This window comes from Lepidochelys olivacea, assembly GCF_965140295.1.
Source record: "Lepidochelys olivacea isolate rLepOli2 genome assembly, chromosome: 3".
Lineage (NCBI taxonomy): Eukaryota > Metazoa > Chordata > Testudines > Cheloniidae > Lepidochelys > Lepidochelys olivacea.
In genome coordinates, this window is record NC_140413.1 from 106,585,082 (window position 1) to 106,611,214 (window position 26,133).

The following is a 26,133-nucleotide window of genomic DNA, read 5'->3' on the forward strand; positions in this document are numbered from 1 at the left end:
TATCATCATCATGTATCCTATGTAGATCCTTTGGATAGTACAAGACATATCCATACAGCTAACATCATACACAGCTGTGACCTGTGATAGTGTCAAGACGCCCCAAGGGTTGAACAGGGGATCTAGATTCCAAAGAATAAGCAGTTGAATTGACTGGTTTTAGACAATGTTATTGTGTATAAAAATATTCCAAGTAAGATCTTTTAGGAAAGATCTGTAATGTTCTGAACTCAATGGTCATTATGAAATATGTATAGAATAGTATGCTCATGTACATAGTACAATTGCAAGTACACCTCACAGCAGGGAAAGGTCTCCTCCCACCCTCACTGTTCAAGTAATTCGAGTACCCATCCATTGTCCAGCCAGGAAAAGACAGTTGTGAACCATTAGAGTTAATGTGAAACCACTGAAACAACTTGAAACTGAAAAGAAAAGCCCTGAGAATGTCTCCAGTGCAACTAAAAGCCTGAAGCTGGCCTGGCCAGCTGACTCTGGCTCCCATTTCAGGGCTTCTTAGCTGCAATGTAGACTTCCAGAGTAGGACTGGGGCCTAGGCTCTAGGACTATGTATGGTGGGTGGGTCCCAGAGCTCAGACAGAAGCCCAAGCCTGGAAGTCTACACTGCAATTCAACAGCCCCTTAGCCCAAGTCAACTGGCATGGGCCAGCCTCAGGTTCTAATTGCAGTGTAGACATACCCCCCAGTTCAGGAAAACTAAGAGAGGAGGGAATTTTCCCCACAATGAACCACCATAGACTAAGGTTGGCTTAAACGAAATCAGTCAGGAATAGGAAAAACTCACACCCCCAAGTGGTGTTGTTAAGCCAGCCTAAGTCCCTGTACAGACAACACCAAGTTGACAGAAGAATTCTTCTGTCAACCTAGCTACCCCCTCTCAAGGAGGTGGATTGTCTATGCTAAAAGACCCCCTCCAATCAGCAGAGGTACGGTCTACACTGAAGCACTACAGCGGCACAGCCCTGAGAGAAAGAAAATAAACTGCAACCACTTAAAAGAGAAGGGGTTTGATGTGACGGACATCCAGGTACTAAGGGCCAGCATCTAGGCAGGGTGCTGTTCGTGAAACGTTGGATCCCCTCTAGGACAGAGGACATGCCGGGACAACTGTTCAGACGCAATAGGTAACTTGTATTAGAAAAGGGAATGTGTCTAATATAGAAGTGTGAAGCCTGAAGTCACATCTTTATGTTTATTTTCTGTGTAACTTGTATGTGTTTGCTTCCCCTTACTATTTCATCTTTGAATCCATGGTGGTTTTTCTATTAAATAAACATTTTGTTTATTTTTATCACAAGCGGGTTTCTACCCTGCAAACTGTGTGGAGTGTGTGTGCCAAAGTGAACCGATAACCGGGCAGGTTTTACTCCTTCAAGGATGACGAAGGAGAGGGGAAAAGTCCAAGTGTTTGATAGTTAAGAACTGAGGATAGATGGATTCAGGAAGACTCAGGACTGGAAGGGCTACTGAGGTCACCCTGCAAGGAGTAACTAGGCTGGTGGAAGCCACAGGGAGACCTTTATGCTTGTAGGCTGGCTACTGGTGTCAGGGCTCTGAGCCATAAAAGCACACTATTAAGCCATCCAAAGTTACAGGGCAGGCAGTGACAGAACTCCTTACCGCTCTAACTACCCCCAAAACACGACAACAGCGCAAGTCAAAATGCCACAAGAAATTAACTATCGGTGCATGCAGAACAGCCACATTTTAAAGGTAAAGGGGCACTTTAAAAATGTATATGTGGTATTCAGTGATTACTCAGAGCTAGTAGACTGACAGAAGTCCGCTTCATTCAATGTCTAAGTTTTAACTGATCAGAATTGCAAGCTATGAACCCTGTACAACATAACAATCAGTTCCAACTAGCTTTTGCTAGAGCCTCTTAATGGTACCGTTCCCCACAGCATATTGCTAAATGTTGCCTTATTTTGACAGTGATTCTATTTTAAGGGTGGTTGGCTTAATATGTTTTGTCTTTTAAAAAAATGTTTTTTAAAAGTAACAGCATTTCTCAGACTAAAGCCTGCAAGACACCAACCCCATGCAACTGAGTCAGGTAAATAAAATGGTGCACGGAGCCCGTAGTCACATAGTGAGTAATAACAATACTTATCGCTTATACGGTAGAAATAAAATTCAGCACTTACATTATGCATTTTTCTTTTGTCAAAGCGCTGTACAAACATTAGTTAATCTTTACAAAATCTTTACCACGCAGGAATTATCATCCTAATTTTACAAATGGGTAACTTGATCCACAGCAGGAAAAGTTAACAATGTTCAACACCACAGAAGGAGTCGGTGTTAGAGCTAGGATTAGAATACTGCAGTTACTGGCTCCCAGACCTGTGTGCAGGTCTTACCTCTTTCTGGGGCACTAGTTTAATTCCCCAAATGTTCACACTAAGGGCTAGTCTACAGTGGCAGCGCTTTAACATGGCTTGTATGGTCGCGGCAGAGTGGTGCGGCTCTCAGAGCTGGTGCACTGTCTACACTGGTGCTTTACAGCGCGGAAACTTGCTGCTTTCAGGGGGGTGTTTTTTCACATCCTTTTTCACATGAGCGAGAAAGTTGCAGCGCTGTAAATTGCCAGTGTAGACAAGCCCTTAGTCATGCATTTGAAAAAATAAACAAACAAAAAGGCCTTACATTTTCAGTCCAATACATGTTTTAGAAAAAGTAATGAACACGACTTTTTACTTTTGTGACCCGTCTTTTTACTTTTATTGTTTTTAAAGTAATTCAAACATGTGAATAGCCTTTACCATAAATACCAAAAGACATCAATCAACACAGAGCATGAAAGGTTTTGGGAGTGTCTACGGATTTCACAGTCAGGCTCTGCAACAGCTTCATGCTGTTCAGGACACAACTGCCCGCACATGATCATGCCACATCACATTCTCTGGCATTAGCTCCATTCCTGACTCTCTTGTGGAATTTAAAAAAAATATATGATGTGCTTGTGACTAACACTGCATACAGGTAACTTTCATTAAACAATCAAGGTGCACACGTACTCGCACAAGTAACTGTTGCACTACAAGATTTAAACAATAAAAAAACTAAACACAATATGTAATATACAAAACCAAGATTAATGGTGTTAGTGTGCATAACAACTCCGGTATAAATCCACACACCGAGAAGGAACTTGACCAGTTTAATTCCTGGTGTCCAAATAGCCAGATGTACGCTTGAAATGTGACCTGAAAGCACAATCCCAAAGTTCTGCAGAACCTGCTCAATACACCATACACCCAAAAACCAGCAGAGATGCTTGCTACTAAACAAACTAAGCTGAGTATACACATTCACCTCTCTCTCTCTACTGAACAAAGCCTTAATGAGATGATAAAAATGCAGTGTTAATCTAAGTTAAAATAAGTGGCTGAAAGGTTATGAGGAATTAAAGTGTTGGGGAAAAAACAATCAAGTTTCCAAGACTTACAAAGCAGCATGGCCACACCATTATGATCCCAACTCTACTGGCTTCACATGCGTTTCAGGACTCTGCTCAAAATTGCCATCCTTGGCGTTTAAACCTTTCATAGATTTACTTGCAGACTAATCCACTGACCTGGTGTCTCTGTTTCTGTCCCCAGCCTTCTTCCTGTCCCCTCATGTAATCTCTCAACTGATGGTGGGAGAGTCTTCTCTTCTGCTGTTCTTGTCATGTGGAACAGCCTTCCCATATCTCCCTACACCATCAACTCTGTTCTCAGCTATGATTATATAATTTCCCGCTCTTCTATACCTCTTAATTTCACTTTTCCTCTGCTATCATTTATTATTTAATTCCATTACTACTGTTTAACCCAATAAAGCATTTTGGGATCACATGAAAGATACTACTGAAAATAATAATCAAAAAACATTTTGAAAGATACTGTTTGCAGTCCCTGGACATTTAAAAATACATTTAAACATGTATTTCAGTCATCTTTACTTTCAGTTAAAAAAGCCTATTTTAACGGCAACAATCAAGTCATGTGTTTGATATTAGCTTTGCAATGTTTAAACAAGAAAGCAAACAAAACCAGCTGTATAAGCAGTAGGTAAATGAGTAGAATCCTACGGTTTTCCTCTTTATCCTTGTTGCCACACAGATGCAAGACTTTTGCTGAGAAAGATTGTTTCAGTTAGTATAATTCGTGAATCAAATTTTATGAAAGGAATTGTACATTTTTGGGACTTGGGTTAAAAAACATAATTAGAGATGCAGAAGCAATTTGACAATTGTTCTCATGAGAAGTTATTACTGGTGGCTGTTAAAACAGAAGCTATTATGCTACATTATTTTAGGGGCTTGGTCCCATGCAGCTGTTGCGGCATCTGAAACATGGAACGAAAGATGATCTGCCAAAAAAAAAAAAAAAAGGGGGTTCTAATCTGGAGCAACAATAGAATGACAAAGCTGGTAACGCTGGTACACCCAAGCACCACTAAAGCAAAGGATTCATTTACATCTGTGAAAAACAGCTCATTTTACAGCTCACATTAAATGGCAATTCAGACACAGTTTCAGTAGGATTACCAGTGTCAGGCCTGCTTATTAAACCCATTACCATGGTAACAGAAGCAAGTAGTCTCCCCACTACCACTCCCTTCACAATCCCTTTATGGAATTAAAAGGCCAAAGAGGAAAGCTTCTTTTTCTATATTTTTTTTGACACAGCAGTGTGAAAATATTTTCATTTCCTTTCCGAAGCTTTTCTGTACTTAAAAGTCGTAGTGCAATTGAATTTTCAAAATAAAAACAAAGCAAAATAATAGACTCTCCAGGGTCAGTGTTATAAATGGCCTTTTGCTGGGAAATGGAAAGATGTATTATTCTGAAGCTGCCATTACAGCTTATAAATTAGAAGCTCTGTTCGGTCTACTTTTGTATGTTATCACAGTAATTATAAAAACAGTGCCATCTACTGGTCAATCACAAAATTACATAAAGGCCCAATCCTGCATAATGCTGAGTCAGAAGCTTTTTCACGTCCCATGAAAAATTGAGATTTTAAATATTTTTTCTGTCCCGAATCAGGACAAAGTCAAAAATTTCACAAATTTCACAAACCAGTCATTTTTTCTTAACTTAGGCAATCAAAATGTTTTGTTTCTCTTTCAATTTTTAAACTAAAACTTCAAAATGAAAAGTCATTCAGAACTGGGATATTAAACTTTTTGTTTCAAATACGTCAAAACAAGATTTTTTTTTAATTTCAAAACCTTTTAATAAATCAAATCAAGAAATTCATCAAAACTGACCCTTTCCCATGTACAGTTTCAATTCCAATGAACTAGCATTTTCCAGCCAAAATTGCTCACCAGTAAATTCCCGACCAGTGCTAATCAAGGGTACTTTGCATCTCACAGGATCCAAAGCATCACAGCATGATTTTTAAAGTTTTGAGGGGGTTTTGGTGGGTTGGTTATGGTACAATGAGTTGCATGCAGACAATTGCCTTTCGAACTTGTGTAAAAGACAAGTGAAGTTCAGTTTCACTATTGAGTACTCACAGCAAATATGTGTCATAAGCATTATCGGAAGGTATAAATACAGGAGTTCAGCATTACTTCACCTTTTTATATATCTGTTGTTTCTTGTAGCTGGGAAAACAACAGTTTTGGCCAAGCATGACAAACACAACTAGATCCATCAGATAAGCCATTTTCACATTTCCAGAGCAGACTACTCCAGAGTCAAGTGCACCCTCTGGGCTCTGAAGGGTGGAAGAATTTGCTAGATGTCATCTTCATATGACAAGGTAGTGAGCTCCTAAAAGAATACCCCTAAATAACAGCCGACTGCATATTATTTAACATTTATACTCTATAGTACAGTACCTAATTTGGTAAGAGGTCTCCTTGCAACGAATGGGACTGCTTGTGGAGTCTGATACTTTTCAAGGAAAGCAGAATGGCAGAATTTGGCTCTCAATTAGCAGAGGTAATTAAACTGTATTTTCAGTTTTACAGCCAGAATTGTCATCACTGCATGGTTTGGTTAATGACTACCTTTAACCTTCTTGTAACCACTCTCCTTAATGTGGGTTTTAAGCATGGAGGAATTTTTGTTGTTCTTATTTTTAAAAGACCAAAATCTAAGAAAATATATTCGACACAACTGGTAAGCATGTGGTAAATCCGTCCCCCCTCCCATCATAAATTTGTTTCAGTGTAACAGTTCCAATTCCATCTTGGAAACACGTGAAAACCTGAACTTTAGAAATATAACAATAAAGTACATTACTTGGTCTTGAATAATACCTTATATCAATAAATAATATTATTTTAAGCAATAGTGGTACAGCAGAAAACACAGTATTCTTTGCAAATCTAAAGTATTATATTATTTAATATCTCAATTATTGGAGAACCACATCTCTGAGACAAACTGGCAGAATTAGCTGCTTACTGTACCTATACTTTATAACTGTCCAGAGGAGGGAAAAAAAGTGTGTTTGGAAAGAAGAAGTAGATTAGCTCTACTATTTATAGATCCTGGCAGAGTGGGGCATCTAATTCCTTCAGCAAGGGCAACGACAAAAATATGTGCAGCTATTAACAAAGGAAAGATAAATCTGGTAAGCAGCAGTCCAAGTTAGCAGTACTTCATTCCAAAATAAACAGTCAAACCCCATAAGAGCAATATATTTCTGTCCAGTGTTTAGTAGGTAAAAATGTGAATTGTTTAGAATCAAGAGTTATATGGACACATTTCTTGGAGATGAGATAATTATATTAATATGCTCTATCAGCTCCTATTGATTTGTCACTTTTATACCTATAACCTCTGATTGAACGGTCAGTGTTTCATGATGGAAAAATTACATTAATGGATTAAGCTAATTATATCTATTTATATTGCTCTCATCTCCATCATATCTAAGCACCTAACAAAAAGATAAAATCCAAATGGCTCAATCCAACAAATAATATAATACTCCCTTCTTCTTCCCCTATATCAGTAGTTATCGTTCTAGGAAAGGAGTGAGCTTTACGTATTGTTCTGGAAATGGTGGGAATCACAATCATTTTGATCTCCGCAACAAGTGAGTTCCATAAACATAGGCTGACTGCCAAGAAAACTGGCTAACTCAGTCCCATGACTGCCACCCTATCTGTGGATGAGACAGTCACACAGTTGTTGAGGAATAGAGATGCTGTGAGAGACCACAGTCAGAAACAAAAGCTATAGAGGTAGCATGAGCCAATTCCCTGGTGTGACTGAAAGATAAAGACTGGCTGTCCATCTCTGGACTTGGGAGACAAGGACCTACAAAGATGGAAGGAGGGGAAGGGGCAAGAAGATGGGCCTTCCAAGGTGGTCTGGGCAATGGGTAGCTCAACTGTGAGTACTCACTACCACCTAAGATCCAGGGGGATCTTTTCCCCCTTAACATAAGGAGGTTGGAAGCATCAATATAATTAGACGCCCTGGCAACCTGTTGTGCTTAGAAAGTCCATGTCTGGATCAAATGGCATCCTCTATCTCCCTTGTACAAGTTACCCACATTGTGGGTCACAGCATAGGGAAAGAGCAGATTCTGCATGGCCATTATTCTACTTCCTGTGCGGGACTGGGGAATGTGTAGAGCCTTGATGTTCCCCACCCCCACCATGCCAGCAAGCTCAACTAAGGAAGCATGGAGGCAGAAGTAGCCTGAGCCTTGTCGTAGGCTGGTGCAGATTTCTTCCCCTCCCTTCCTACAAGCAAAAAGGGAACAAGGCACTGAATTATGACTTGTTACTAACAATTTGTTCGCTGGTCTGCTCTTGAGGCAGTGTAACGAAACACTGGCCCTCAGTCAAGGCAGACTGTATTGTTAGGCCTTAGGTAGTAAATAAGACTTTAAAACTGTTTTACAGTTTGTTGGAATTGTCATCTTAAACTTTATATGGAAAGACTAATTGTGGTGGGCTGTTGAGAAAGATATGAGAGACTGACGGTGAATATTTCAAGAGAGGAAATTTAATATAAAAATTCAAAGAAAACAGGATTTTAGAAAATAAAGTTTATTCCATATCAAACTGTTAGAATTATTCTATGGTCTTCTGGCAAAGGACCATGGTTCTTCTAAATACTATACAGAATGACAGGTTTCAGAGTAGCAGCTGTGTTACTCTATATTCGCAAAAACAAAAGGAGTACTAGTGGCACCTTAGAGACTAACCAATTTATTTGAGCATAAGCTTTCGTGAAAGCTTGTGCTCAAATAAACTGGTTAGTCTCTAAGGTGCCACTAGTACTCCTTTTCTTTATACAGAATGTGTTATATGGCCATTCAGCATCTTGACAGATGAAAGGAGACATGACAAAATCGTTCCGTCAATGGAGCTTAGCCATGGTATGGGAAAAGGGCCCGATGCACGAGTGGCAAATCTTTCCACAGTGGCTACAGGTCTACACTCTGCTTCCTGGCTTGGCCTGTGGGCCTCAGCCTGGGCTCTCTGATGGCTTCCTGCAGTGACTGCACCAGTCTTAACCCAGTGGCTTCAATCTGAACGATTGTGGTCAGAATTTTCCCAATTGTCAATGAGAATGCTGATTTTCTTGAGTCCTTGCTTGACCTTATCGCTATATTGGAGTTTTGGCCTTCCTCTGCATCTCAGGCAGTTCTTAAGTTGGCCACAGAGCACAGCCTTCGGCAGATGATCTTAAGACATGCACTCCACAAGTCCCAACCAGTGAAGTCTGTGAACATCCAGCATAGTCTGCACAGACTGTAGGCCGGTTCTCTCAAGGATCTCGTTATTGGTGGCGCATTGGTACCCCAGTAACTCCAAGGATTTTTCTAAGAGGGCAAAGGTGAAAACTGTTCTATATCCACTCCTGCTTGGATTATATAACCCAACTTTCATAACCATAAAGGACAGTACTAAGGATGCAAGCCTGATAAATAGACACCTTTGTCTTCAGGGTTAGCAACTTGTTCCAAACACGTGAGATAAGTTTGCCAAAGGTAACAGAAGCTTTGCTGATCTAGAACAACAGTGCATTAAATCACATAGTTTCTGAAAATTAAAACATTTAAATTTCAGTTCAGCAATAGGTTAAAATATTGCAGCCTATCATGAGGCTTTGTTGTAATAGCATCAAAAGCTCATAGTGTTCTGAGATAATTATTTTAGTGTAACAACCTTGTAGGTTGTGAACTTTTAAAGTAATATAAGGTGTCAGCAGATGGGTCAAGATATCTTTGTTTGATGCTATCCCATTCTTCTTCTGCCAATAGGAACATTAATCAATCTGGTCATTTTTGCTAACAATAAAGGAGGAAACAAAATTGAAAAATGCAACTCAGAATAACTTATTCTCAAAGGATAGCTCACCAACCATTCTAGGATGTGGCTTATGTTACTGTTTCAGCGACTAACTTCCTCTCCAATAAACCCAATCCACCCATGTAAGACCAAATTATTTTACTCCAGACTACACCAAACAACAAAACAAGATGCAGAAATTAGGTCAAACTCCTCAAATCTATGCAGCTGTGCATTTTCTTATAGGAGTTTAACCTTGATATATAGCCCAATAAAATCAACTGCATTGAGAAGACAGAGAAAAGCAGATTTGATGCTGAACACGAAGACCAACATACTTGTTATACTGTGCCTCTTCTTCCATCCAATTCTTAAGCCACTGCCTCTGCATGATTTGTTTTACATGAATGGAGGGGAGGGACAGAAATATGTCTGCCCTTAGCCCATGTAATATATACGCAGGCTGTCTACCTCTTGCAGCTTTCATTTTGTCCTAAATTGTTTTTTGTTTTTGTTTTTACAAGCAAACCAATTCTCTATAGATGACGCTCACACGAACTTGGAAAAGTCGTAAGATCATGTGAAAATAACACTATTCCATAAAGTCATCAGACCAGCTGCTACAAAGGGAATCTGCATTGCAGAATCTAAGTTCTTTCACTCTTTCAAACTGGGACCAAGTGCTTTCATTTTACTTTATATCCTTGAGTTGACAATGAAGCACCGATCCAGCTTTTTTAAAAAAAATTATTAATTATTTGTATTACTTCACTGCTTAGAGATCTAGGCCCCATCCCATTGTATTAGGTTCTGTAACAAAAAATAGAAAAAGGATCCCTGCTCCAAGGAGCTTGTAGGCTAACTAGACAAGACAAATGATAATATTCCCCATTTTATAGATGAGGATCTGAGGCACAGAGATGTTAAGTGTCTTGGCCAAGGTCACACAGAAAGACTGTTGCAGAACTGACAATTGATACTACTTCTCCTTTGTTCAGTCCCAGTCCAGTGCTTTGATCACAAGGATATCTTTGCTTCCTATTAGGTCTGTTATCCTACAAGTGTACATTTGGGCAATGTGGGACTGAGAAGAGATTTTGAAAATAGTTTTTAAAGGGACACTATCATCTTAAAATCATGCTTCTGTTTGCATATGCTTTACCCATTTGATTAGTTTAATTGAAAGAGGTTGAAGAAAAAAGTCATTTTCAGTTTACTTTTGCATCTGACAGCACCTTGCATATTGTCAGTTTCACTGGTTCTGTACAATCTGCCCTGTTTTTGGTGGGGAGATTTTAAATTATTTCTGCAGAAAGAGATAAGAAAGAATATGTTAAATATTAGGAAAATGTGATTGCAAAGCCACAAAAATTGGAAGGGAGATTTATAAGGAGGGCTAGCACTTTCAGTAGAAGTAATAAACTACTTTTAACTCATGTTCTAAAAGGACTAGGATTCAAGGTGAAAATGTTCCTTTAGAGGAGGAGGAACAAGAAAATCATAATGTACCAAATGTCTCCATCCACCAACATGTAAATAAGGAAAGCTTTTCAAAAGTTAAACAAAAATTCAACTATATCTTTTGAAAAAAGAGAGAAGAGTAGAGAAGCATATTTCAAAAAGCCACATATCCAAATACTACTGAACAGGCACATTTTAAATTAAAGTTAACTGGCAGAGGGTAAGGAGAACTTCCTACCGTGCAAAACCACTACAAAAATTAAAAACCCTGGAGACATGCAATGTAGTGAGGGGGCTAAATCCAGTTCTTTCTAGAGCTTTTGTGGGTAAGGTTTCCAGTCAGAAAACATTCCTCTGTAATCCCCAGTCAGGTTAAGTGTAAACTACAACACAGTATTCTTAGAAAAGTGAGGCTGACAGTTAAGTGGCCCGCTTCCAAGGTTACTAATTGCATTTTTTTCAAAATCCAGGAACGTACCAAATACGAAAAACTTGTTTCCTTGTGGCAACACAGACCTGACTCACCAGTTCAAAATATGCTGGTTACAGGAAACTCTCTAACAATTTTTGTTCCCACACAAAATACTTACTGAAAGAAAAGAAAAAGAAAAAGAAAAGAAGAACAAAAAATGGTATCCAGCTTGAGTAGGTTTTTGGTTTTTTTCTCCTACAACACAAGCCTCACAACTAAGGGCATGGCTACACTTGCAGATGCAGAGTGCTTTGAGTTAAACCAGCCTTTGGAGAGTGCAGTAGGGAAAGCGCTGCAGTCTGTTCACACTGACAGCTTCAAGTGCACTGGCGTAGCCACATTTGCGGCACTTGCAGCGGCATTGGGAGCGGTACGTTGTGGGCAGCTAACCCAGCATGCAAGTGACTGCAACATGCTTTTCAAATGGGGGGTGGTGGTGTGGTGGAGTGTGACAGGGAGTGTGTTGTGTGTATGTGGGGGGAGAGAGAGTGGGTTTTTGGGGGGCTGAGAGCATGTCAGCATGCTGTCTTGTAAGTTCAGAGAGCTTCTCCCCCTCCCTTCTCCCTGCCTCTCTCTCTCTCTCTCTCTGACACATAGCATTCCACACTAATGGCTTGCTTTGTCTCAGAGCAGATAAGCAGCCGGCTGTCAGAAACAGAGCTTTCAAAGGGCATATCCGGATTCCTGCAGTGATTCAAAAACAACAAGAGTGGCCACTTGACTTCAGGGGATTATGGGACGTTTTCGGAGGCTGATCAGAGCGCAGTAATGCAACACCTCATTCACACTGGCGCTGCGGCACTCCAGCAGGGGTGCAGCATACATTATTCCACTCGCCGAGGTGGAGTACCAGCAGCGCTGTATCTGTGGAGTCAGAGCGCTCTACGTGCCTTGCCAGTATGGACGGGTAGTGAGCTAGTGCGCCCGGGACTCCTTTATTGCGCTGTAACTCGCAAGTGTAGCCAAGCCCTAAGAGACATGGACCAGCCTGTAACCGTTTCCAAAATCATAGTCTTTCGACAAATAAATGATCTGCACATAAACAAATGACTTTTTTTTAAAGCCATTTACTTCACCATGGAATAAACACTTCAAATACAGAGCTAGATTTTGGTCATTCAGACTTTCATTTGGTCATACTCACATGCATTTGTCTTCTCACAACTATGTACATATTTTGTGTGGTTGTGACATGCTTGCACAATGCTTCCTTCTAACAAACAGTTTACAGAGGATTAGGGCCCACTATTGCTGTCAGCTAATGGAGTTACTGATGTAGCTAAAGTAGTTTGGGGTTTGGAGCTGAATGGCTTGAGTTCAATCCAATGGAGGCGTGGGAGGTATTGACATTACATATTGTCATTACAGATATGCACTTTCCAGAGTGCAAATCTGCAGGTGCACATAATTAAGCATGTACTCACACAAATTCCCAGTTAGCACATGCCCATCCCTAAGTGGAAAGTAAGTATGCAGCAGCATCCGCACAAATGTGAATTTTTCTGATTGCTTTAAGCCCTATCTTAATTTAAATCTATGCCTAAATACCTTTAAAAATCTGGGCCCAAGTATGTAGGCTCCAATCCCACAGCTCATAGTGTGCTGGCAGACTGCTGTACCCATAGAAAAGCCTATTGCCAATCTGCCCACGTGCTGTTTTAATTGCAGGATTAGGGCCTTACTATGTGGTAAAGCCACCATACGGAAAGGTAAAATAACTAAAATTGCAAAAAGTAAAGCTAGGGGATTCAAAGCTATCTTTAAAAAAAAAAAAAAATTAAAGTGCACAGTCCTGAGAAGGGAAAATAAATAAAGAGAAATGACTCCACTCCTTATAAAGTTCACACCACCCAACCGAACAGCAAGTATATGAAAAATTTACTTCATTCTTTAAGTTTGATTAAAACAGCCACATGTCTTATATGGACACTTTCTTTTCTTTAGTCTCGGTTCGGATCCCTTTATCCTCCCACTCTCAACCTCAGTTTTCTTCCTCATACCAGCCAGGAGCTAAAAGACTGAAGCAAGCCCTAAGTCCCTTCCCCTCAGTCATTAGTTACTGCTTTTCAGTGGATGCACAATGAGCACCTGATGGTGAAAAACACCCCACCCACAAAGAGCTGCAGCAATCATGCATATACTGGTTGCTAGCAACAAAAACTAAAACTTTATTGTGATCTTGAATTTTCATCTGATATATGCAACTGTGGCATCAGGAAACAAAAGCGGACTTACTAATGCATTGGTGCATTTAGATAACATGAAAGCTCGATTGAAATGTATTTAATAAAAAAATACAAATTAAGCATTCATGGCTACAGTATCCCATTTGCTCATGTTAACAATAAATTAAGAAAATAATGGAGTTCCCTCATTATTTGGGCTGCAAACATCTCTTTCACATAAGTATACAAATACCAGCACAAGAGTCGAAATTGTAACAGAGTCGGAAAAACTCACTATCATCACTACAGGATACAATATGGACTATCCAGGATTTTGTCACTGAGAAAATATAGAATTCATATAGATTTCACCAAGCATAAATCCCATCACTTGAACTAAAGGAAGCTCTGGTTCAGCTATACAAACATTTGACCAGGTCTTCACTAGGAAATTTTGCTAAAATTCCTCAACTTTCTTGTGACAGATATGGCAATTTCCCACAATATCTTTGAGAGATCTTACTGAATTAAGTTTAAGTATCTATGGAGTTCATTGTATTAAATGCAAAGGTTATGTATTATTGTGGGTCTGGATGATGAAAGCAGTATATTGAACAATGTGGCAGGTAAGAATGAACTTTTGGGACAATACATGTGAAGTGGAATTCCTGGGAAATATGTAGGAGAGGGCGATTGCAATTTGATTATCTGTTCCCAGGATCCCATGATGTGAGGCCCACACTGTATAAAGGAGTGCCTCACAGATTCATGGAGGTGCTGGTTCTGAGCTAACAGCTGTTATGAACTTGTAACCACAAAAAACCTCTGGTGGGGTTGAAGGACTGCTCAATTGCCTGAGCCCTTGTTGGGAGCTGTGAGTGATCTCTGGTAAGCTTATTAGAACATAAGAACAGCCATACTGGGTTAGACTGATGGTCCATCTAGCCCAGGGATGGGCAATGTTTGGCATGCGGCCCGTCAGGGTAAGCCCCCTGGCAGGCTAGGCCGGTTTGTTTACCTGCCGCGTCCACAGGTTCGGCCAATTGCAGCTCCCACTGGCCGCGGTTCGCCGGTGCAGACCAATGGGTGCTGCAAAACACAGCAGCCAGCACATCCCTCAGCCCGTGCCACTTCCCACAGCCCCCATTGGCCTGGAGTGACAAACCATGGCCAGTGGGAGGCCTTACCCTGGCAGACCGCGAGCCAAACATTGCCGATCCCTGGGCTAGCCCATCAGCCTGTGTTCTGACAGTGGCCAATGCCAGATGTTTTCAAGAGAATGAACAGAACAGGACAATCATCAAGTGATCCATCCCCAGTCATTCAGTTCAAGCATCTGGCAGTCAGAGGCTTAGGGACACCCAAAGAATGGGGTTACATCCTGACCATCTTGGCTAATAACCATTGATGGACCTATCCTCCATGAACTTAGCTAGTTTTTTTTATAGCCCAGTTATACTTTTGGCGTTCACACAATTCCCTAGCAACAAGTTTCACAGGCTGACTGTGCATTGTGGGACAAACCATTTTCTTTCCTTTGTTTTTAACCTGCTGCCTATGAATTTCACTGGGTGAGCCCCCTGGTTCTTGTGTTCTGTGAAGGGGTAAATAAAACTGCCTTATTCACTTTCTCCATTCTCCATTCATGATTTTATAGAACACTATCATATGCCCCCCTTAGTCGTCTTTTTTCCAAGCTGAACAGTCCCAGTCCCAATCTCTTCTTGTATGGAAGCTGTTCCATACCTTAATCATATTTGTTGCGCACCTCTGTACCTTTTACATTACTAATGTATCTATTTTGAGATACAGCAACCAGAACTGCATGCAGTATTCAAGATGTGGGTGTATCATGGTGTGACGTTGCACTCCATATGATTTTATGAAAATATGCTAACGAGTGTTAATATAATGTAACTGGAATATGCTTCATGCAAAAGGTCTCTTGTAAGGTATTACAAAGCTTATAATCTACTAAGTGTGGTCACCGTATTTGTGTGAATGTATCATTCTTGTATCTGAAACTAGAAATATGAAATATAACTCTGAGGTCCTATTGTAATTATGCAAAGCGTGGGCCATTAATGGTGGTTTGGAATCTTGATGGCTCCCATTAACCAGGACAATTGACTGTAGATGGCTCTGTTTACTTGCAAGCCTTCCTGTGAGTCAGGCAGGGAAGAATGAAAGCTTGGGGTCTCACAGGACATGTGACCATGTCATCTGGCACTGGAATCCATCTTAAACCTGGGGGTTTTCCATTTAAGAGGAGAGGTGGGGCCCCAAAGAGCCAAAAGATCCCCGCCTTATGCCAAAGCTATATAAGGGGGTGGAACAGACCAAAGGGGGCTGCAGACATGAGAAATCCCCTAGCTACCACCTGAGCTGGAACAAGGACTGTACCAGGGAAAGGACTGGGCCCAGACTAGAAAGGAGTCTAGTCTGTGAAAGAAGCTTATTGGAACATCTCTGAGGGTGAGATTTACCTGCATTTAGTTTTCTACTGTGTGAGGCTTAGACTTGCCTGTTTTTGTTTTATTTTGCTTTGTAATTTATTTTGTTCTGTCTATTATTACTTGGAACCACTTAAATCCTACTTTTTATATTTAATAAAATCACTTTTTGCTTATGACTAAACCCAGAGTAAGTAAGTAATTCCTGGGGGAGCAAACAGCTGTGCATCTCTCTCTATCAGTGTTATAGAGGGCAGACCATTTATGAGTTTACCCTGTATAAGCTTAATACAGAGTAAAACAGATTTATTTGGGGGTTTGGATCCCATTGGGAACTGGGTATCTGGGACAGGAGCACTTCTTAAGCTGTTTTCAGCTAAGTCTGCAGCTTTTGGGGGACGTGGTTCAGGTTCAGATTTGGGTCTGTGTTTGCAGCAGGCTAGCGTGTCTGGCTCAACAAGACAGGGTTCTGAAGTCCCAAGCTGGCAGGGAAAATGGATTCAGAGGCAGTCTCAGCACATGAGGTGACAGTCCCAAGGGGGTCTCTGTGACCAACCTGAAATGGGGGAAGGGATAGCTCAGTGGTTTGAGCATTGGCCTGCTAAACCCAGGGTTGTGAGTTCAATCCTTGAGAGGGCCATTTAGGGATCTGGGGCAAAAATTGGGGATTGGTCCTGCTTTGAGCAGGGGGTTGGACTAGATGATCTCCTGAGGTCCCTTCCAACCCTGATATTCTATGATTCTGTCATACGTGGATTTATATAGTGCCATTATGATATTTTCTATCTTCTCTTTCTCTTTCCTAATGGTTCTTAACACTGTTAGCTTTTTTGACTGCTGCTGCACACTGAACAGATGTTTACAGAGAACTATCCATAATGACTTTAAGATCCCTTTCTTGAGTGGTAACAGCTATTTTAGACCCCATCATTTTGTATGTATAGTTGGGATTATGTTTTCCAATAAACATTACTTTGCATTTATCAACCTTGAATTTAATCTGCCATTTTGTTGCCTATTCACCAAGTTCAGTGTAACTCTTCACAGTCTGCTTTGGACTTAACTATCTTATGCAATTTTGTACCATCTGCAAACTTTGCCCCTTCACTGTTAACCCCTTTTCCCAGATCATTTATGAATATGTTGAATAGCACAGGACCCAGTACAGATCCCTTGGGGACACCACTATTTACCTCTCTCCATTCTGAAAACTGCACCTATTCCTACCATTTGGTTCCTGTGTTTTAACCAGCATATGGTTTCACCTTAAGAATAATACAATTGCTTAGAAAGTGTTGTGTGGTAACTCCAACTGTGTACAATTAATTACGCTGTTTATAGCATCTGACAAGAAAGCGAAGCAGGTGTCACGAATCGGGGCCTGCAGCAGAGTCAGTCTCCAGGTAACCTGACAAGAGCAGCTGGCCTGATTGCTTGGAAGAGTCAGCATACCAGCTCTTAAGCCCAGCAGAAACAGCAGCAGTTGTTCAATGGCTGCTCAAAGCATTTGCCCACAGCTGCAATAGCCCCAGCCTTGGGCCCTACCTTGCCTCACTCCAGGTAACCCAGTTCTGACCCCTTGGCTCAGATCCTAACATCTGACCCCTTGGCACTGACATCTGATTTCAGGCTTACCGACTTCTGGGCTAATCACAAGACCTGACTCCTACTTCAGCCACTAGTCATGACCACCCATGTCCTGGTCACAAGACAACAGGTCTGCTTATGCAGTCTGCCTCGTTGGGGAACTCATGGTATAGGGAGGGAATTATACAGCCTGTATAGACCCTGGTCAGGAGGGAAGAGAGATGCAGGTCTCCACCCAAGAAAGGTGATGGCTGAGGGGCTTGGCACCTAAAAGCGGGTGGCCTTGCTTGACCACAGAAGGGGAATACATGCTGCCCTGAACTGTGATGCTTCTCACCCCTTTTTCAGCCACACCTATTGGACTTTTACTATCGGAAAGGTGCCAGGCACTGCTCTGTGAAGACCTGCTCTGAGCACAGAAAATATGGTTCTTAGAAAGGCCAGTGACTACCTGAACTTAAGTCTAAACTATAGCGCTCCAACCATTGCTACCAGGGTTCACACAATACTGCCACTATGAAGAGGAACTGGTGGTCGCTGAATGATCTGTAGGAGGGTCCCATGTTCTCATTACTTCACTTTTGTTTTTCTTCATCTGCCAATGTTTTAATCATCTCTATTTTTTAAAAAAAATTAAATGCAGATGGTGAGCTGTCAAGACAGGATAGATGTTGCTTTGCTGCTCAACAGGGGGCAGTGGATTTCTGTTAAATTGCAGCTAGACACCAACACTCCCTATTTTAAAGAAGAAAAGTGCATGCTAGAGAATACACTAAAATATGCAAGAAAAATGATATGTACAGCTGACAGGATCCATAAATATTGAAAGAATTTAATACAGAAGTACTCTGTGAAATAGCATACACATACTTTAAATAAGCCTATAAATATCTTCACAGGCTTTTCAAGCATTTAAGTCATTACTTTGCATTGTTTAAGTATAGCATTACCAGTGCTGTATACGGTATGTACTCTTCTAGCTTTGCCTTATTCACCGCCATCTATGGTGAAGGCTGGTGTTGCTGTTGAGGAGATGTCAAAAATTACTTACGGGTTTTTCTGATGAACACGAAATTTAGTGAAACAGAACTTCAACACTGAAGTTCAGCTCTTTTTAATTGGTTTGTTTTTATTGCTATTTCTTTTCCTCCCTCTTTTAATCTTCGTATTTTGCTTTCATAACTGGCACAGAAGTTTTCTTTTTTACATATCTGCAAAAGATAAAACATCTGTTGTCCTCTGGTGATAAATGTCAGACTGTTCCAAATAAATGACCTATCGTGTATTCAGGGGTGAAAGTGAAATTGAACTCTTACCAGTACGGGGCCAGTTCCAGCTCCACCCCCCAAGGGGCGGGGCCTCAGGTGGAAGGGGCGGGGCTTGGGGTCAGCGTCCCCCAGCCAGCCCATCCGCGCTGCCTGGTCTGAGCCACCCGGGGCTCCAGCGGTGACTCAAAGGACCCGTGGCAGAGCTTTAACATCGCTGCCCCTTTTGTGCCCCCCCCAGCACCCCCGTTAGCAGGGCAGCGACGTTAAAGCACTTCCGTAGTGGCACTTTAAGCAAGATCCTTAAAGTGCTGCCACAGCAGCGCTTTAAAGTCAGCTGTAGGGGCTGGTACCAGCAGCCACTTTTTACCGGTACGCCATACTGGCCCATACTGCCTTCTTTCACCCAGTGGCGGATTAATGATTTTGCCGCCCCTAGGCCCTGAAATAATTGGAACCTTTTTTCAGAAGCAGCACAATTTTATGAACATGCACTATAGTTCAGTTTATCTTTTTCATCAAATTTATCATGTTGTGCAGCTTTTTATGTCTCCGACACCTGGTGGGAGCAGGGGAGAGTGAGAACAGCAATGCAAGCAATATATTTAATTAGTCTCTCACATGTATGTTTATATATTTCAGTGTGATGCCTTTTGTTTTTTCAGTGAGCTTCCCTCGAAGTGTAAGAATTACATAAAATATTTGCAGAATGTATCTCACTGGCCTTATGACAAATATTCTGTAGGACACTTAAAACAGCCTTTCTGAAGGGCAGCAGTTAATATCTCCTTTACAGGTTCAAACCAAGAAGAGTTTTGCCTATCTAGAGTCTTCAGGACTGGGCCCTACTTATTTCATGGGTATCATGAACATGGCCCAGTATTTAGCCTTGCGGTTAGGAAACACTGTGAAGGTGCCGTCTAAACTAAAATCTGCAAACATTTTTGTATCTGTTTCCGCTGATTCAGTTATATTTGTAACCAGCTTGTAATTTCCAGTATCTATCTGAAGCTTTTATTTGGTACTTTGTCCAGTCTGCTGTTAAATGAATCAAGAGGCAAATGACAAAGGGTGCGCAGGCTAGTGAATAGGGCAGATGTAGGTTTTATCTCAGCTCTGCTACTGCCTTAATACATGACCTTTGAAAAGTCACTTCAGCTCTCCATGCTGTTTCCCCTTCCCTCCCACAGTCAGTCCAGTCTGATCTCTGAGGCAAGGACTATGTTTTACTCTGCATTCGTACAATGCTTAACAAAATGGAGTCTTGATCTCAACTGGAGCCCCTGAGTGCTACTGTAATATAAAAAACAGTAGTTAAGTGGGGCTTTCAACATTTCTGTTAGGATACTATTCCACAACCTAACTGATTTCCCTGAGATCCCCCCCTCCCCCCCGGTTATTTCAACCTAAATTGTCCTTGTGTTCCATTCAAATTCACTCCATTACTCCAGGTACCACAAACAATTTCCCTCCCTCTTTGGTATTCAGACCCTATAGAAATATGGCAGACAGCTACGTCACATACTCATTGAGCCAACCTACACATATTAGCTCTTTTAACCTTTCCTGATATGCCATGCCCTGCCCTCTGTTCCTTCCAGCATGAAAAAGTGAAGCTTTCGTTGTTTAACCAACAACTATTTTAAATTTTTCCATTTAAAATGTTGGGTTTATTTTTTTAACGAAAATGTTCTGCTTTGACAGACAAGAGACCTCTCTTCTCAAGATCTGACCCCTGGACCATTGGGCCAGGCTGTTTCGGGTAGACTGCTCTCTATTGCTCTGTGGCAACCAGCTTTCATCTTGGAATTGACATAGATGCCCTGTTGAGAGTTAGACCAGGGCCTGATGTAAACTGAAAAGTTTTGCTGGTATCGCTGTTTCATTTAGCAGCGTGGAAAATAAAAGCAGTCACATCCCTGACCAACACAGCTATGACTGCTAGAGTGCTGATGTAGACTCAGTTATAACAAACAAACAGTTGGTGTAAGCTTTTACAAATATATATTATTTTGTTCAGGGCACTGATGTAAATTATACTGGCGGAAAACACTCTTCTGTTGGCATAAGCTGCACCTGTAGCTGCAGGCAGATTTGCTGGTATAGCTACACACACCCCTTTCCTCCTCTCCCCGCCCCAGAGGGCTTCTCCCCCCAACCCCCCGGCCAAATCAGAGGCGGGAAGCTCCACGGAGTCGGGCAGCAGCTGCTCTGGCTGGTGTCATGAAGCAGACAGCTACGGCATTCCCCGATCTGCTACTAATGCCCAGAGTTGTGGCTGCTCCTCAGCTCACGCAGCCAGTAAGAGCCGCCCAGGCGCTCTGTGGCCAGCAGAGCCCTTGGAGAGCAGTGACCACAGGGGAGCCTACTGGCACACAGCCCCTAGCTACCCTGAGCAGTTTTCAAACTTTTTGAGCTAAACCCCCACCACGCACAACCCAGACAGGCTGGATGGCCTGCTGAGGTGAGGCAGGGAGTGGAGGTAGCATTGCCTTCCTAGACCCTGCTGTGCGGAGTTGGCCCAAGCCTTGCTGGCTCCTGCCCCCCAAAACAGAAGTCAAACTACACCTATGCCCAAGGGCCCAGCTCTGGAGCCCCGGTTCCCCCCACCCCGCACTGGGCCCTCGAGTTTTTATAGCATGTTGAGGGGGGCCTGAGAAAGAAAAAGGTTGAGAGCCCCTGAACTAAAGAACCACATCTTGGCTATCAAACTCTGCTGAATCATAACCATAAAGAGTGTCTTGCCATCCGGGGCGCTGGAACAATGTATACAGTAGGGGTGCTGAGAGCCATTGAACCAAACTGTGTATATGATGGAAACCACTTCAAGCCTAGGGGTGTGGCCGCACCCTCCAGCACCTATGCTTGCCATAACATATCACTTATTTAGGAGGAAACAACTTCTGCTAAGGAGCAAAGTAAATATTGAGCTTAGACAAATAATGCATGATTCTGAATTGTTAGTGCTTTACAATTCCATTCACTCTCTATAGTAACTAGAGTCCACCATGGAGCAACAGTTCTGATAATCATCACTTTACTCACAAATACCAAAGTTGATGCTAGAAGACCTGGAACAGTGAGATAAAAGGCAACAAAATGATTTCAAGAAAAAGACCATTTAAATATAGAAATGTCTGAATTATGTTCAACATATTTATTAAGATTGCTTGTTCCACTGTTGGGAGACTCTACTTTAGTGCCCTCATAGTCACTGTACATTATTAAAAGGATCTATATGACTCACAAAATGCACCATACATACAGGACTTCAAAAGTCCAAGATGGAAATAAAAGAATTGAATTCATGTTAAATGAACACACACACACACACACACACACACTAACCAGTTGGTTTCCTAGTTTTAAATAAAAACAGTTTTAAATTTTGACTGGAATCTTATAGGCAGACGGCACTGTCTCTTTAATTGACTACAAATTTCCTCACTTCCCTCCCTCTCTTCTGATTTGCTGCTGTATATATAAAGAAAAGAAAAAAAAGGAAAGACATGAAATAGAAAAAAGCAATCGCATGTATATACTGTCACTTGCATGGCTCAACTTGGAAAATGCATTTGTTTCAAGACATCAGAGAAAATCTGCTTCTGATTCTAAACATCAGATATTTTCTGAGAACGTTGCCAAGAAAAGAATCCAAGGAATGTCTTTACATGCATAACACACACAAGACAACTGGTGAGCAGGCCTGTGATCTTTAATTATTATTATTTTTTTAAAATCTGTATTTACAGCATGGAACTCTCCTCTAGGGAGCAACAACCCGCATGCCCAGGATTTTTCATAAATAGTTTCTAACATAACTCCTTGCTATTATTGGTATGAAAAACTTCCCCCACCAAATACACAGTTGTAAGAGGTGCACAGATATGGAAAACACTTCTCAACAGCAGGCATAGCAGGTACCCGCTTTACAGCATTTCTGGCACTATTTGCCTTCTGTGAAACTATGAACTTCTGCAAAGAACCAAAAGAGCTCCTAGGCAAAAAAGTCTGAGTTCACTTTTCAGCACATGCCAATGTATGGAGGCTGATGCTCATGACCCTTCCTGATATTAACTCTTAAGGACTAAAATAGATTTAGTTTCTAGATATCCATCTCTCCAGTCCAAGCTTTTAAGAGAAATAAAACATCCCAGCTTCTGCCCTGCATAAGTATACATCTATACAAGATCTGGTTCAGTCTATCGGCAATAATATTTACATTAATGTATCATCATAGGTTTCCAATAATCCCAGAGACTGAAGTAGCACCTGGCACTTCCAAATGGGACATTAAGATGCAGAAGCAATTTCAGAACTAATGCTCCTTGATGCTGGAAAGCTCAGATACATCTAGAGGAAATACATTCTGGTTCATGGGGACATAAGTAGAGCCCTGCAAATCTGGGAATATCCACTTTTTACCCGCAGATCATTTTTGCGGATCGTGGATGCATGTGGATCCAAATTTCTTAACTAAAGCCCTGCAAATCTGCAGATATCCGCGAATCATTTTTGCAGATCGCAGATTGGATGTAGATACAAATTTTGTAGCCCGCAGGGCTCTAGGCATGAGGATGCAGGTCTACTGTCTGAACTGTGTCCTTTGCCAGACCAATTCCAAATTGATGGTAGTTCTGAAGGGTACTGTGTGCCTTTTCTTTTGATACTGACATGGTGGCTGCACATGGGTGGCAAGGATAATGGTAAAGTGAGCACAAATGATAGTTAAAAAGAAGAAAAAGACAATAAATTAGAGGGATGCTGAACCCAAGACCATAAAGATGTGGTAAGCCCAAGTTCAGATGGAGGATTTCAGTGCCAAACAGCCCCCACAAGTACACACATGATTCAAAGCATACACAGACATTAATAACTGATTCATCTAAGCAAGAATGCTAATCAAAACCAGAGACTGAAGAAAACTCCTACTGCACAGCAACACAGGAGTTGCTAGGCATAGAAACATGCAAATAAAAACAAACAATTCTCCTAGAGCAGTGGTTCTTAACCTTTACTGCAGCCTGAACCCCTTTGGTTTTCAAAATATGTTCTCGTTGAAGTAGGCAAGTTCTTTAAACCTAGATATATTTTTTGTTTGTATATTACAGTAATCATTAAAAATGTATAATGTTAATAAATACACAGATTTGATTAAACAAAGTAGTTGTACTTACGTGCCTGTGCTTAATTTGTGTTTTTGATGATTTACCTTCTAAAAAAATCTGGCATGTCTCACACCCCCAGAAAGGGCATCCCGCACCCCCAGGGGCTGCGTGCATCCCAGGTTAAGAACCAGGGTCCTAGAGCTTTCTGAACTGAAAACAAAACAAAATGAATACCCACAGGACAAACAGGCTGCACTGTTTAAGAGACAGAAAACAAACCCACCTCTCAGTCTCCCCTCATTCTACTGTATCTTGATTTAACAATATATCCAAAACTGCAGCTAAGTACAACGATTAGGATAAATCGAACAGGAATTACTAAAAAAAAAATTGGGGGAGGTGAAAGTAAATTAGAGACTTGTACTTCCAAGTTATAACTGTGGGTTATAAACATGAATATAAACTAAAACCAGCATAGTGTAGCTTTTACTTAAATTATTGATTTCAGAATTATTTTAGGAAGTAGAGAACATCCCTCATGATGATAAAATGGCACTACAATACCACTTTCTAGGGAGGATACAGAGAAGAGGAGAGAGACCAGAGTCAACAAACGTAACTGGAATGGGAAAGACAGGAAGCCCATCTTGTCACCACAGTGACTAAGATAACACATGCATACAGTACAAATTTTGATGATGGTGTTGTCACCATATAAACCCCTGTATTCACACCCCACACACTACTATAATAATCTTTGTACAAAATATGCCTCGTGAGGTATCATTTGAAAACTCACTGGTCAATCGTATCATGGTGAATTTGACTGAAATGTGGTTACCAGCTAAGTTCCCTGTAAGCTGCTCAGCAGCCTATTTAGCACTGTGCAAGCGCTTCAGGGAACCCGCCCGGGGAACTGCCGGGGCACCCCTCCCCCAGCCCCAACCTGCCATGGCCAGGGCAGCCCCAATTATGCCACAGCCTGGATCTGCTGTGGCCGGGGCAGCCCCCCGAACCCAACTATGCTGCGGCCGGAGCGCCCCTACCTTGGCCCAAACCTAGCCCGTGTGGCACGGCCAGGCCCAGACTGAGCCATGGTGACCCAGACCCAAATCCAGCCGCAACGGCCTGGCCCAGACCTAAACCCTCACTGGTCTGGATTGCAACCCTGAATGTGACAGATGCCATAACATTTATCACAAATGTACGGTTAATATTTCAACATTTAGCCATTATAGCCATATACTCAAAGGTTAAGTTATATACAACTTAACTACCCTTCTGAATCTTATAGTTACCAAATTGTATATTTAAAAAAAAAACCTTATAAAAATGCATTTCATATGTTGAGACATTTTCCCTTGCATTTGGCATTTACATAAATATTGTTTAAAAATCAAGGGACATTCAGAACTTGCAGTCCTTCACTGTATTAAAAAAAAAAAAAAGACATTCTAACTTCTGTGCATTAGACACAAGACATGCTGTAGACAGTAAATTTTTAAGGGGCTTTAGTCCCATTTTCAAAAGCTGCTTAAGCACTAAGAAGACTAAGTCTCATTCACAGTCAATGAGACAGACTCCTAAGTGCTTAGTATACTTTTGGAAATGGGACTTTTGTGCTTTTAAAAATATTACCCATATGCCAGATAGTTACTGCTGAAACAAAGAACTTAATATCCTGCATAAAATAATAATTTAATGCTTTCGCAATCAACAGCTCAGAATCACTGGGTTTTGTTTTTTAAAATCCAGCGGCCTGCTGAGTAGCGTTCATGTCATGAATTGAAACCATTTTGTTTTAAACAGTTTTTTTAAAAAATGCGCACAACACAACTTTTTGAGCGCATGCACGTGTGCAGCAGCATATCCGATGTGTAATTTAAGATGAACCTAACATATAGTGAAACAGCGTTCTGTAACCAGTTAAGACTTCATCAAGAAAAACTATGAAAACATAATGACACTAATTGGCCTAACATTCTGGGGACACGGACGCTCTTTGTGTTATGTCCGAATGCAGTGCTAGCACAATGGGGCCCAGGTCATCTTTGTGGCCTTCAAGTGGCACCGCGATACAATAAGTAACAAAAATGTGTAGTAGTATCGAGTAAGTATAATTTATTCAATATTTTGATATTACCACTTTGAAAGACGGACAAGAAGTTCTTACCAAATGAAAAGCAAATGTGCGTCAAATACTATTCTCTCCCATGGAAAAACTGAATCTGTGTCAGAGCCCTAATGCTTCACCCCCCACAGCTCTTTGCTCAGCCAGCTTTCAGCAGCTACCCCTGAGCAAACTATGACAGTAGCAACAAGATCATTTCTGAGGAAATA

General features: G+C 41.3%; 1 protein-coding gene across 5 annotated transcripts in view; it reads right to left on the reverse strand.

Moving 5' to 3' along the window:
- The window catches only part of NHSL1 (NHS like 1), a 265,999-nt gene that overhangs the window by 107,333 nt on the left and 132,533 nt on the right, over positions 1–26,133 (reverse strand). The window lies entirely within an intron of this gene.